Source organism: Rhopalosiphum padi, chromosome 3 (assembly GCF_020882245.1).
Source record: "Rhopalosiphum padi isolate XX-2018 chromosome 3, ASM2088224v1, whole genome shotgun sequence".
Lineage (NCBI taxonomy): Eukaryota > Metazoa > Arthropoda > Insecta > Hemiptera > Aphididae > Rhopalosiphum > Rhopalosiphum padi.
The window spans coordinates 4,720,846-4,737,338 of record NC_083599.1 but is presented as its reverse complement, the minus strand read 5'-3'; the positions used below and the strand labels follow the sequence as shown (position 1 = coordinate 4,737,338).

General features: G+C 31.3%; 1 protein-coding gene across 1 annotated transcript in view; it reads right to left on the bottom strand.

Moving 5' to 3' along the window:
• The window catches only part of LOC132923691 (uncharacterized), a 350,681-nt gene that overhangs the window by 12,521 nt on the left and 321,667 nt on the right, over positions 1-16,493 (bottom strand). The window lies entirely within an intron of this gene.

Here is a 16,493-nt window from a genome sequence, read left to right as displayed (position 1 = left end):
TCTAAATTTAATATTAATTATGCAATTTTTTTTGTAAACATGTTCCTCGCGGCGTAAAGTTTTGGTCTGTCGGTCCGTTGTGTAGTTTAGACCTCACAGCTTCCCGTACACTCGATAAATCCTGCAGTACACACGCCGGTAAGACGCGTTCAACTGCATACGTTACATTTTTATGCCCGCGGAGTAAATACGATTATTATTATATGAGTAAACCAACAATCGCAGTGAATGGTTCTAGTGGGACGGAAGACGGAATACACTCGTCGTGCGGCGACCGAAAGCGTGTGTGATTTGGAGAACGTGATATAATTGATGTGTCAAGAAAGGTAACTACTTACGATTTACACTCGTCAGTCGTCGCCCGACTGGCGCAGAGAATGTACAACACACTCACACACACACACACACACATCAGACCGGAAAGAAACGACGCGGAATGCGCGCGTCTTCCGACAACATTCATAACGGTTAGAATAAAAAATTCGGTAGACAGACAGACGTTCGCACCACGTATCTCACCATTAAAACATGCGACTTTATTTTTTTTACTTTTAAAACAATTTATTTTGTCACTCCTCGATGCGATGACGAAACGACTTTGGTCGGATTTCACGAGATAAGCTCGATGACAATAATACTGTTTTATTGTCCCGGCGCGATGCGTTTACGTGTCGTAGACGGTGTCGAAATAATAACATTGCATTACGTACCTATATAATATAATAATATCCATACGATTGTGAAGGGGTGTTTATTCCGTCAGAGAAACCCGACCGACAGTTGAGTAGTTCGTTGGAAAAGATAAACCGAATACCAATGTCACCGCGGGCGTTCTCAAAATTGTCGCTACAAATTTGAATATATAATAATGTATATATAAACCCGAACTGAATCTAACCAAATATTTGTTGTTTTCAGTATATTATGCATTTGCTACGTTCGATTGTTAATTTTATGTTAAAACAAAAAAAAAAAGTCAATAGTTATTCAAAACATTTTTTTATTCGTCATAGTACGTAGACAATAATAATATATTCAAAAACGTACGACATGTTTGTTGTATCCCATCACCCCGAAATCAATAAATTAAATTTGAAAAAAATTGTAACACTTAAAATCTCGAATGTACATTTAAAAATGTTTCTACGTTATTTATTTTTTATAATTTCTTTTCTTTTCATATGATTCCACCTGGGGAATCTTCTAATACTTGCGAAACAATGGTATATCACTGCTATTATTAACGTTATTGTTATGCATAATAGTATGCAGCGTTCCGATAATAATGTTTACGTATACGAAATATTATATTATATTATTCTGACGATGTTAATAATATACATTATTATTATTATTGATATTATTATAAGCGCGTTATGTGTTTCGTTTTGTACAAATATTAGCTTATTGGTCGAATAATCTGATGTATCACGTTATATAACCGTTCGCGTAATACGTTCGCTCACAATTCATAATTAAGTTTCGTAAACGCTAAACTCATTTGTACAATGATATTAATTGTATTATTTTATTTTTTTTTTTCGTTCTGGAACATCGAAACGTACCTCTATAATATGTACGTAACGTTCGAAGTTAAAAGATTTTACTCACTACATTCACACCCATCGGCGTTGTTAGTAACATACGGAAGCAATATTTTTCACGCCAGCTGTTCCTCGTATACTATCCGACATAATAAAGGAGAGAAAAAACAATTCCCAAAGTCGATTCCGGGTTTTCGTATTGAACACGACGGTTGTTTGTCGTTCCACACCGTCGTCGTCGTCCAAACCGTATTTCAAAAGATCGGCGTAGGCCTTATATTAGTTATTAAATACCGTAATTATTGGCTCTACCGACAATGTGATTGTTGAAACTGTAATTGTACCTACACAGGTAGGGAGATTGATATTGGTTTAAAAGTGTCGTATAATATCCTATACATACGAATTATATATATATACCTAGAAAACGGGTAAGATTGCAAAAAAGGTGTTATTGGCACCAATTTCACGAGATTGTTTTGTTTTATATTATACTATAATAAAAATAACATTGCAATACACTCCGTTTTTATATTAAAATTATATTTACATAGTGACTAGGTTTGAGTTAATTAATTATCGATCAATACGACCATATAATATATGTATATCGAGAGACGTACATGTTGTTTTGACACGACGATGAAGACTAATGATTTTGTTTTTTACTTTTACTAGGAATTATAACGAACAATAATAATAAAAAAAAAAATATTATTATAATCTAATAATACATTTTATAAATGAATGCGATTTTCCTGGTACATGAAAAGGTTTTAACTAATAATATAGTAATTCGATTTGCGATGAAATCGTTGTGTTACATTGAAAAAAAACTTATGATCTGGGTTACTCTAAAAGTGATTAAATATAGAGACGAACGAATGTATTTTAGTTAACTATATAAATAATGAAAATATATTTTAAACGTATTATTTGCTGTTTACCCAGAGGCTACCGCTTCATAACATCACAATAATAATATATTATAAAGCTGAACACAATTCACTGCAACTAACATTTTTTTTTACAAACGGTAGCCTGCAAATGAGTTTTTTTACGCCTTACAAGTCAGATACAATTTTGACCGTGCACTCTGGTGAAATTCATACTTACCCCACTGCAGCACTCGTTTGCATATCACACAAATATGAACTACCTACACAAAACGGGCGTGACCGTTTGCGCAAGAGAGACGAAAAAACAAGAAAACGGCCTGCATACGAGCCCGGCAGCGGCGTATACGGTTTTAAACGGTCTTGGATAAGCTTATGTAGTGAAAAAAAATAAAATAAAAAATAAAATAAATAATAATAATAAAGGATATAAAAAGACCGTATATAAACGAAAGCCGATAACGGGAGCCGGTAACGGAGCCGGGGTTTTTCCATACACTGCCGCCGTTTCCACGAGTGGCCGATTTTTCAATTACACAGAAAGCCGCTCGAAGAATAGGTGAACCAGAAAGCAGCGAGTTGTAGGGAGACAGAGAGAGAGAGAGAGAGAAATATTTTATACCCATGTCCTATACGCCATTATACGCTTTTGTTCACACGCGCGTATATTTGCCACTTTATTTCGTTAAATAAAATATATACAAATACCCCGCGATGGTAATAAAGAAAAATAAAAACACTTCATTTGTACGTCAGCCGAGGAAGTAGAGGGTTTTTTTATTAATTTTTTTCAAAACCTTACCTGCCTTTATAATATAATATCATTCACGCCCAACTGAAAAATACGTATACCGAACGGACGGGAGCTCCGCTGTAATAAGTTTTGCCATCAAGTCAAAGAAAACTTTCAGCGCTTGAACCCAACACCTTTGTAGTTTTTGTTTCGACGTTAGCAAGCGTCCTCGTACCTAGACCCATATCGTTTCAATATTGTAGACATTATTGTGTTTTTTTTTTTATCACGCGGAAATTTAATTTTGTTAAATTCGCCAGTATTGTTTATATAAGGCAAAAAAAAAAAAAAAACAAACTTGTGTGCGTAAACCTTGTTAACGTTTAACGTTCGAAACTATGTGTATATATATATATTTATTATATCTTTTTTCAGCAATTTTTTAACAATTTCTTAGTGTTTTACAATCTATTTTAGAAAATACCAAAACAACTTAGACATGTCAATTGCTAATATACAGATTACAAATAGTCGTATAAATTTAATTTGAAAAAATTATCGACTTGCTAATAATGCTAATAATGTCATGTTTTATCTTACTCTCCAAACTTTTCAATGAATCTCAAAAATCTAAAATAAAAAATCTTAAATTTAAAATTTTGCAGATATTATACATTAATACTTGATTGATTTGTAGAACATAATTAATTTAATTAATTATGTTTTTCTAATTTATATTTTATTTTCGTTATTTTTTTGAAGTCCTAATACATAAACATGACAAACGTTTCAAGTTCTTTTATATTTAACTTTTTTGTAGTTATTTTGGCGTATCTAACTTGATAACAAAAAACATAATCATTCTGAACTGATCAAATAGTATCTAATCAATTTTCGTAGCTACAATACGTTTAAAAAATAATATCTATTCTAGTTTATTTAACCAAAATGACATGATATTATATTAAATAATTAATTAAAAAATTAAAATTAAAATAAGGAGTAAAATTACAAAATTGAAATAGATAGAAGATTGCCTACCTTAAAACAAATTTAGGAGTAAATTGGACCGAAAAATATTTGTCTTTTTTTCCTTTATTGTTATATTATACACAATCTGTACTTCAAGGGTACAGAGTAAGGTAAGAGTATTGGCTAAAATAAATATTATAATACATGAATAGACCTGATAAAAGCGGCCATCCAGTGATGACACTTTTAAGTGAGGTTATACATTAAATTTTACATATATATATATATACATTTTTTTTTTTTTTTAAGTTAACATAATATCTGTATACCAGTTGTGTTTTTAAATCCAAAATACAATTGTTATTTAAATACCTGAATATCATCAGAAAATAAGTTTGAATTACCATCAAAGTTGGTAATGGAGGATGAAAAAACATGTGTACGATATTCAAATATATAATATATAGATTATTTTTATAAAAAACCTATTCATTTTCTTCCATATTTGAAATAATTACGTATTAATAAATGTTTATCGATTATTATGCTATGAATGAATTGATTGTATGTAACTAATAAAAATTTATTTTTAAAACATATTTTTATATTATTCAATATTATTTAAATTTTTAGTTATACGGCTAAAGAATTTAGGTTAAGAAAAACGATCTTATACTCAAACATATTATTTGAATATATTTATGTATATTATAATGTATTTTTAATTTTATTTTTATGCCAAATAGAAGTTTTCACAACAGAAACTGTAAAATAGTTGTACATATATTTTTATTTTATTGAGAATCCATAAAAACGTAATATGAGTGTTTCTATGCTTAAACATTTATTATTATTATTTTGTGGTTAGTACAAGTTTTCACTTTATTTGAAATTCAAAGTGTGTTTAGTTTAAACTATAAACGATGTTATAGGTTCTGAAAGAACTCAGAATAAGTGCTATTATTCTTGTTCTAATAATATATTGAACTCAATAACGTAACGTTATAAACATTATATTTCCACAATGTATACACTACCAGATTTAATTTCATGTATAATATATAAAAAACCATGCAATGTAAATTATAATTTTGCCTATTACGAAAAATAAAAATCGATTAAAATATTATATAATAAAGACTTTACAATAAATTATTTTAACAAAAAATAAATTAATGTATAAGAGATGGATAGGAAAGAACATAACCGTACCTAATATTAGTCTATTTGATTGTTAGGAATACTTAATGCTTTAGTTAATATGAAAATAATTGTTTTTAGTAGTCTGTTTTAAATAAAATTAAGGACGCATTATTTAGATAATATTGTATTTGTCTTTTAGTTCCCACGTCGCTTATTTACAAAACAAGGAAAACGGTGGTCCACAAATACAATAATCTTCTTAGTCGGGTCAGATAAAAGTCTAAAATAATATGATCCGAAGGTTACAGATCACATGTTATGTAAATCAGTGTGTATAACGTTATTTTTGTGGTACACTGTAAATTATCCATTTGAACGCAGTCACTCAATAATAAATGCAATATTCATAACATACTTCTCCAGTGAAAAATAATTCGTTCGTTAATGTGCCAAAAAAACAAGTGCGTTTTACTCGTACATTTTCAAAAAACATAATATAATTATCCATTAGCGATTAGAAACGCGTAAGTTCAATCTGTGTCATGATGAAAAAAGTCTGAATAATCAACGTATAGGGATGGAAAAATGTTAAACTATAAATTGACTATCGATGGCGAAAAACCAACAGTAATTAACAAAATAAACGTTAGATAACAAACATTTTCCAAGCATTTATATTAAATATAATATTTAATATTTTCGGACGTCATATTCAATGCTTAAGAGTTTTAATTTAACGTTGTAATATAATATTGTAAACATTTTTTTTTCGTACGCACTTAGTTTTAAATTTCACCTCACTGTATATGCGAGGCAGCTATATTGTTTTGTGTCTATATCCGAGCAATACGTTTTAAATATCACGTAAGGACGATGCGGACTAACGATAGACTTCTATTAAAATTTTACGGGTTACTCGACTGGTTTCCTACCATAGGAATTTTCAATGCTTGGTTAATAAAACTAGGAAACACATTATTTATTCTTACCACGACGACGCGAAACAGTTAAATAATTTTATGTTAAAAATAATAATAATAATAAAAATAACCAGAAACTACGCTATTATACTGTTTTATGTAAGCGGCACACACATTAAAGAACTGTCGACTCGAACATTTATAAACGCTTAAATGAATAATAAAAGTGCAGTCCTGACAGTTCACATTTCAAAACACGAATAAAAAACGATCGATGGTATTATACATATATGTTATTCACTGCAATTCAGTTTCTATTAGATACTTCGATACACACACTTTCCGACCGAAGGATAAATGAAAACGATGTCAGTGTAACGTGTAATTTATTCGGATTAAGAGAATTTAGAAGATAATATTTATAAAAAATTACTTAAACTGCGGAAATTGAATAGCTTATAATGTGTATAGTTACAATATTTTGAAACACAAATTTATTGTAGTTTTCAAATCATGATAATAATGTCCCATGTTGTAACTAATATCGATAACGCGTAGACATTATTTCGACATTAAAACCATTACATATTACACCTAAAGCTGTTTATGTGTGTACATTTAAAAAAAATGAATAATTGAATTTTTGTGTAACCATAATATATTTTATGCGATAACTAGCTGAATTCATGCATTTATTTAGTAATGACGTCAAACGAAAAAAAAAAATTTCGGTTACTCAATAATAAAATTATTTTAACAACCGAGTAGCTGTTTTGCCTATATAATGCGCCGTCTTACAAATCTATAATATTTTGATGCATTCCAACTGATACACATTATAAATTTCATTATAATATTAAAATAAAATACAAACATAGTTGTTACCGGTTTTTACTATTTCCTCGTTTTCGTTTTCGTTTTTTTTTTTTTTGTAAATGCCATTGTGGTAAATACGAGCGTTTACCATACCTTTTAAACATTTACCCGGAACATGTAAAACGAATTAGACCTACACAATATTAAAAACCACATTCGTGGCGAGACGAAAAATAAGGTGTTAATCCATGGTAAATTACAAAAATAGAGACACATTGTTAATGTTTGTTTTAACGCGGATTTATGAAATAAAATGAAAAACATAAGGGTCAAATGGTAAATAAAAAATAACGTGGTGAGCTAAAATACATAAAAAATTAACCTGCATTTTGTGCCAGAACGTAATATTTGTATACTTACTCGTATTATTATACGCATTTGAAAACTGAAATGATTAGTCATTTTTTTTTTATTACTGTTTAAACACTTTATTTTAGCTTTTGCTTATCGTTAAATTAGTCATGTCTTCGGTTATTGTATTTGCGTAACAAATATGTAAAGAGGTAATTTAAATATAGTTATGGCTTATAACCAATATAGTATTATTTACATAAAAGATAAAAAAAATAGTATTCCGAGTGAAAATAAAATTATTTTCCATAAAAGTTCATCGACAACATTAAATGATTAATTTAAACACATGCGAGAATTTTTTTTTTTTTTTTAATTGATTAAGACGGATTAAAAAAAATATATCATTAAATACTATTTATACTATTTACAATATTTTACTATAATATAATATTGTATAAATAAATGTATTTCTCGAAAATATAAAAGCTGTTTAAAAATTGACTACCTAGTTCATTTTTGTCGAATTTAAATAATAACAAATATAGTAGTGTAAACATAGACCTATTATTAAAGCGTATTTTTTTTTTCCATTAACATTATGAATTCAAGGACAAAGATTATTAGCCTAGGGTAACATTTACCTACTATATATACGTAGTGTATAATATAAACGATATGAGAGATAACATATAATAATATTTAAAGGTATATTTATAGTTTTTTTTGTCGTAATTTAGTTGTTTGAAAAAAAATAAATATATATTTGTCACGTTTTTATAATAGATGGCTTCAAATGAAACACGGGGTTGTTGAGGAAAGGACGTGAGATTGAATATTTGGGGCAGTTAATAATTATGTATTCAATTGTAAAGGGAGTTTTTGCATATGTTGCATGACGGATTATTTGGTTGCTTAGTAATCAAATAACAGTGAAAAGGATGGGGAGTGACCTATTCTGGCTTTGTTTAGAACTATTTGTTCTCTCCTAGATGATATGTCTGGATATGCCCATTTAGTTATTGTTTTATTGAATTTTTTCAGTTTGTTTGTTGACTTAAATAGAACGCCGGTGGTTTTGCCATATTTTAACGATCCGTTTTGAGCTTCATTAATCAGGTCTTTAGTAATGATTTTATTTATGGAGTTGGTAGTTGCGGAAGTAACCGCTTCATACGCCATTGCATCAGTTTTTTTTTTCGTTCCCCGAGGTTCCTACGTTTGATGGCACCCCTCGTCATAAAGCATATTATTAACACATTATATTGTCATAGTATTATCGTGTGTTATACACGAGAACATTGTTGAAAAAAGTCGACTGACCATAATTATTCGTAATAGATTTATGGTATACCTATATAATTATCTTCAGGACAACAACATGATGTGATTTGAGACAAAGTGATTACCTAGTGCGTTATTATATGTATATGGATGCAACATGTTTCTTCATTATTTTTATCTTATATAATTTACCATGATAATAAACAAACAAAAACAGCTCAAAAAAACATTATCTAATGCATGTAACAGCAAAAACAGAAAATCATAATAATTATAATAAAAATACACTTCTTTCTTTTTGAATATTATAATATTAGCGATATTGAAATGTTGAATTTCGTTTTAATTATTACTATATCGTCAATTTCCAAGAGACTAACAAGCCATCGATCTATTGAAAGATTTTTACCTATATCGTGTTGCATAAGCCGATTACTTCTGAGTCCTGGCATATATTAATAAAACAAAAAACTTACTATAATTAAAATATTAACACTTTATTTCTTTTTCGTATCACACAAGTGGAGAATAATCTAGTTTTATTTGCTGATAAATAATTAGTTTTAATCTACTAACGTTATTTTCCGACTAACCAAGTGCCTATAACTTACTTAAATCATAAATGTAATATATTTTATATAAGTACATTTCGATATACCATAATTATAGTACATGAATGTTTTCCAGACCATCCTTTAAGCTTTAATAATATTTAAATATGCATTTCAAGCAACATACTTATATCTTAATTTAATATACACGCATTTAATGCTAGTAATACTTAATACATTAATAAAACAACAGTTTTCACTCTAGAGACAATAAAAGAAAAAATACACGCATAATTGGAATTTTATAGTACTATCGAATTAAAAAAAGACACAAATCGTAGCAGGCGAGTAACCTCGAGTAAGCACTAAACACGCAACTTCAGACGATAAGTAAATGACATAAATATGTTTCAAAAAAAAAAAATGTGTTGGTTCACCGTTAATATAATTATTTAGTAGTGCATAGAATGATATTATCTATGTCAATCATTTATATAGTTTTATAAAAATGTATAAATAAATATAAATGTAATTTAGAAATAACTTCTAAAAACGCTTTTGCTTATATAACATACTTTACAAAATCCTTTGACCTAACCCGAAATTATCTTAAAAAGTAATTGAAAAACACGCTTTAAAACATTGGTCGGCAACCTTTTTGGACTCTCGGGTCACATTTACGAATTTAAAAGAGTTCGCGAGTCGGACAAAAATACAAATTTTATATTATTCTTAAATTACTTACTATGGCAAAATAATACTGTATAAAACATTAAAGTAATGAAATTTATAAAAAATAAAGTTGTCGTTTTAAAATTTAAAAAGAGCTGTATAAAATAGTGGTGTGGGCTGTTGGTTGCTAACCACTGCTTTAAAATTAGTAATAACGTGCTATTTTTATAGAATACAATAGAATAGAATAAAACAACAATCTAAAAAATTATTTAAAAATAAAACATTTTTAACAAAAAAATGTTTGATTTATGTTTTTGAATTTCCAATGAACGGTATTGTACGCGGTTCATATTAAATTTGAAAATTACGTATATTTTTAAGTTAAAATTAATTTCGACTAAGTTTTAGTAAGAATTTTTTTTTTAATTATATTGTTTGTCTCTGTATGTGATTATAATTTTAGGAAAACATAATTTGCTTCTATATTCAACTTAAAATGTTTCTGGTAAAACAAAATGTAATCTATTTGTTTTTTAATTGTAAATCAAAACGAATGGATTCTCTATACTTTTCCTTTATACTTGAATAAAGTCACAAAAAAAACTGTGAGAAAACGAAAATATGTATAAAATAAATCAATTTTTGAATAATCAACTTTGTTTCTTTTTGAAACTCTGATAGAAATAACAATAAAAGATATTTAAAATATTCTTAAAGTATTCACTGACTACTTATTTTTGAGTTTTATATACATGATTTAATGTCAAATGTTTTGAATGTTTTGATTCTTTTAAAAAAATGTATAGACATTTAAAACTTTTCGAATTTTTTTTAAAATATGCTTATTAATGTTAATAAAATCATTATTTTAGAATAAAAAAAGCTTCACATCTTTTACAACGTTTACTATTGATAAATTGTGTTTAAATCAGTTTTGAAAAAATATCAAAAATATAATTTCACAGATTTTTATAAAAAAATTTTAATTTAAATATCAATAAAATTATATATACATATTTAAATGAAAATTTGAAAAATAATAATTTTTCCTCTTCAAGTAACTAGTTTCTTAGTTTCAATTCCCGAAATATTATCGGTATAGACTTTAGGCGATTAGACATAATGATAATATACATTTTTATTATCTATATGCATTATGCAATGCAATTTAAAAAAATATTCAGACCAAATTTATACTATTCATACAACGAACTTTTTCACATCTGGTTAGTATTGAGCATGAACACGAAAAGTTAATAATACTAATAATAATAATAATAATAGTCTATACAGCATCATACTAATATAATGTATGTGGCAATATAATATCAAACATGAGTTAAAACTATAAATAATATTGTAAAGAGAAATTAATTAATTAATTACTGTAATATAAATATATTACAATTTTTAATTAGAAATACAATATATAGGCTGTCTCTGTTCAAAGTAGTTTTTCATCTACGACAATATTTTATCATTGGAATCAAATTTAAAACATCCATTACAGAGGCCTACTAAAAATAGGCACTTGCAACTTACTATTATACAGTATGACGAGATCTCTAGCCATTAAACACTGAGTAGTATATAATATACGACATTTTCCAGTCATGTGTCGAATTAAACATTATTAATATTGATTAAATAATACTTCGAAATATTTCTGTTTTATGTTTACTTATGTTTTTATTAAAACACGTCATAGATCCGACGTAAAATTACATAATATGCAACGTGAACGTGTGTTCTGTTTATTCAATATAAACAATTTTACTATGCGAACGGACATTATACAAATAATATACACCTTACGCGTGTTTACATCGATATTATGTGATCGATTTCACGTCGCGACTATTTTGATAAATTAATAAAAAAATAATATTATATTATTATAATTATATACCTGGCCGACGCGATATTATTCAAAATTTACGACGTCGATATGTCCATAATACGGGTACGAATAAAAACTCCGAACACAATAATTACGTTCTAATTTCGCGTCAAAGTCCGTAGTTATTGTGTGCGTGTGCGTTTCCTATATGCGTAGTACATGCGCATGTTGCATGTATAATTATCATAGTACTAATGCGTTATGTCGTCGACGTCCCGAGGAAACTAATTCAATAACGCAAGTTTCAGTGACGTTTATAGTATTCTACCAGTGGGCGCGCACTGTATTATAATAAATTGTTAGGTATATTATTAGAAAAAAACAAAACAAAACAAAACGATTCGATCGGACAAAAAAATGTTATAACTGAAATACATCCGCGAGAGGACGACATATTATTTGCACGACCCGTTCTCCGTGTACGGTATGTTATTTATTATATATATGTATCATTAGTAGTGTTTCGTCGACAGTCTGACCACGTAACTCTGTGCGTATAGGTATATAGCGATTTGTCGACTAATTGTCTGGTTCGTAATTATATTTTCACGACAGGACACGGGACGACAACGACGACCGCGCACGTAAATTATAATAATATTGTTCACGTACAAAACCGTGTACATAATATTATAATAATATTATTATGTGTACCTGGTCGGAGTTTGAAAACGTGTCGCCGAAACAAAAGAACGTATGAAAATCGATGGGTCAAAAGTTTGGCGGGCTGAGTGTGAGTGTCGGCGACGGGGGGGGGGGGTGCGAGGGGGTTAAAGAGGACGGGCGGTCGAAAGCGAATTCGGTGCGATTCGAATGTTTTTCGCCGATAACACACCCGTCCCGTATATACGTACACGTTTTGTAGCTTATTACTATACAATGTAGTCGTGTGTCCCTTGTAAAGCACCGTCGTATCCGGCTGTCTGATTTTTCGGAATTACAGTCGTGCGCCCCGCAGTGTCGCACTACAGTTTTCATCTCGCGTAGGGTATTTTTTTTTTGCTTCTTCTTAAAAAATCGGTGTCATCGACCAGTGACGGGTTGTCGCGCGCACCCACTCCGAAATCGGCGGGTCTACTGTACGTATTATTATTATTTATTTTTTTCGAAGCACTCGTGTCGACACGACGACGCATTCTCCGGCCAAGAGAAAACCGCCGTCGTCGTCGATGTGTGTGTGTGTGTGTGTGTGTGTGTGCGAGTAACAGCCGCCCGTTCGAATAGATTGTGTAAAATATTTTCATTTCGTCGAACGCGCGCGCCCACACATATATAAGCCGCGTGTGTACGTCATATAACGGTTTTGTTGTTTTCATCAGTCGTAAACCGTCAACTTAATGAAATCGAATTTTCGTGAATATCATATGAAATTTTGAAATTTTTATCGAACGCTCCCGAGCCCGTCAATAAAGTTTTGCTACGGTTCAGCTGATATAGAATATCCGAACTGTAGGATCGTCGCCGAAAACCGATCACGTCGTCGGTCGCGGTCGACCGGTGTGGCCGGTACCGTGGTGTCATACGACTATATTATTATTGTAATTGCGGGACCGCCGGTACGGCGCAGCAGAGCTCGATACTGTGTCGGCGTGCGTGCCAGACGGAAAAATATAAAAAGGATACGATAATAATAACGCTACGTATGTGCTAGCCCGTCGGTCTGTCACGGTTCACGATGTTGCGCCGCAGCGGTAAAATAATAAAAAAAGAAACGGTTCTGTTCTCTCGCGTGCGCGTGCCAAACCGACTTCTCTCGATTCGAAAGTTGTAGCGGTGGCGGCAGCGGCATAGCGCAGTGTACTTACTATTATAGTAATACTGTTGTAGTGGTTTACGGCGCGACGGCGACGAAGACGAATAACAGCAGCAGCCGCGCGGGGTAACATATACGTATTATTATTATTATTATTAATAACGGGCGAGTCGGCGTGTCAGAGGGTAAACGCGGGGGTGGGTGTCGACGGGGTGTACGGCGGTGTTCACCTATATCTGTGTAACAACAACGATAATAATAATAATAACAACAATCTAACTTGTATAACGCCGGACCCGGACGGTTTTTACCGAATTCCCGTCACGCGCGCCCTCCCGAGGATACGCGCGCACGCCGTCAGACATGCGTTTCGCCAGTCATTTCCGCGGAACCTCACCGATTCTCCGGCACGCGTCCGGTCCGCAAACCGAATATCCGCAAACGCTGCGGAAGCTAAGAGAACCTTTGCTCGATAAATCTACACAGAATTGCGTTTTTTTTTTTCCCCCGCCCATAAGTATATTATATACACACCGTCGTTCGCGTCCTCGAGAGCGTAACGCGATGTCGTACCCGTCGCCGCCGCGTCTTTCGAACCGAACTCGACAGGCGGAATATCCGACCAGACGTCGGCGAAGAGGCGAGTATAATGAGGCGACGCTCGAGTACGTCCGCGGATCGCTGCACGGTCTCCGAATTAGGGCCACGACCCGCGGGGGTTACACTCGAGCGGTAAACCGCCGTAGAGTTCGGGTTGGCGAAACGTATTTCGCCGTTTTGCTAGTTTCGATTGTAAGAAATATAATATTATATTTCGAATGTCTACGTTGATTATTACGTCATTATGTTTTGTTTGCGCCGAAAACTTCATACCATTACGTAGGTATATCATTATGTCTGATGTTTTGATTACTATACCGAAAACGTTCAATCCATTTCGTGAAAATATGTAATTAATTGTTTTAAATTAAGTGCATTTTTTTTATTTACCCAACCCATTTTGTTTGTGACTTTTCACGTCATAATAATACACTAAGAACATTACGATTTACAAATAACACGTCGTTCGCAGCATAATTAAATTGATAATAATTATGAATATTAATTATGGATACACAATATGCTTTCGCTGCATTATACTATTCCTTCAATCATATAATATACTGTATTACGCTGTAGTTTTTATGTATGACCCTAACAATAAAAACGAGTACCTACTTTTTATACCAATACTTAATATTAGTATAATATTATATAATATTGATATAATTGGTGCACAATGCTATTTTCCGGGAACCATCTCACGAAAGTGACTTGTTTAGGTGGTATAAAAATAAAAAACTACGTTTATACTGCTATAATGGACTCTATTTCACGTATTCGATAAAATCTGTGTCCATTACACGAACCTAAAAACGTCTTGCACTTTATTACGACTTGTGATCGAAGTTCATGCAATGGATATCCATTCCGTTTATTGCGCTATATGGATGTGACATTGTGACATGATATATAATAAAATATATTATTAGTGCTTGTATCATGTCTACGCGGCCCTGGCCGTACAGAGGACGGAATATTTTATTAAAACGGCCGTTTCATTTTTTTCAACCAAATCGATTACGCCCTGATTGGCTTAGGAAACGTTTATGTTGACTAGAATGCTTCTATTGCAGCAACGATATTATATTGTAATATTGCAGACTATAATATTGTACTAACCACACCGACTATCGGCAGTGTTATTGTAGAAATTCATTAACGAACGATGATCGGTTGGTTTGCTTTTATTTATATTTTTTACTGTCGATAACGTATTATAAAATGAAAAACGTTTTCAACAGAGTATACTTTCATCAGCTAACGGGTATATAACATATTTATTTGAAAAACAATAATATCGCCAACTATTGACCGAATACCGCGTAGGTACAACTATAACAACACGTACGGTACCTTAGTCGTATATAATACCACGCCGTACACACTTAAAGCAGTCTCTTGAGGACACACTGTAAACAATTTTAAATCTTCAACAACATAATATGTAACCACTAGTCGCGTGAAAACGACGGAAACGACAATAAAAATTATGATGGAGCGCACAAATTTATGTATGTATTGCACCGGTGAAAAGCCTAATAAATTTCACCGTGTTTAAATTATAGTTAACCAACTTCAGTTTAAAACAACGGGCTTGTAGCCGTTGTTTCGCTGAGTTTCCGTTTGGTACTGATTAACGCGTTTCGGGCTGAATTTACATCATCGCCGTGTCGCTGATGCGCAGTATTATTATTATGTTTTAACCTATGCTCTGCTGAAATAACGGTTTCATCCGTCGCTAAGGATCCAGTTACATAATATTAAAGTACTAAAATATTTTTCGACAAATAAATGACAGGGTTAATTTTAATTTCGTGAATACATTTCAAAAATAAAAAATTAAAAGGTATATTATAGAACGCTAACAACATAATAATGCTTACTGCTCCACCGTCGCTATCAGCCACGGCCCACGCGAGATATGAATTGATTTATATACACTTTAAATAATATCGTCAAGCATGGTGTAAATATACATGCATCTATATAAACATGGACGAAAATTAATTTTAACGATATAGGTCGGTGCCTTGGGGGAGATTGAAAGGTTATATACTCAGCGTAATATATTCCCAAATATTGATGAATTTATCTACAAACGCGTTATGTACCCACACAAGTGTGTACCCGCTGTACCTACGGCCGCAGCCAATATTCAGTTTGTTTGAGGAGTATACAATTTACATCCGGAATATGTTATATGTAGTTAGAGAAAAGTTAATGTTATTTAGTTTCGTGTTGAAATCGATAGTACCATGACTAGGCACACTACGATATTATTGTTGTTGTTATTATTATTATTATTATTATAATAATGCAGCGAGGCTTGAGGTTTCAAGAGATTATTATTCA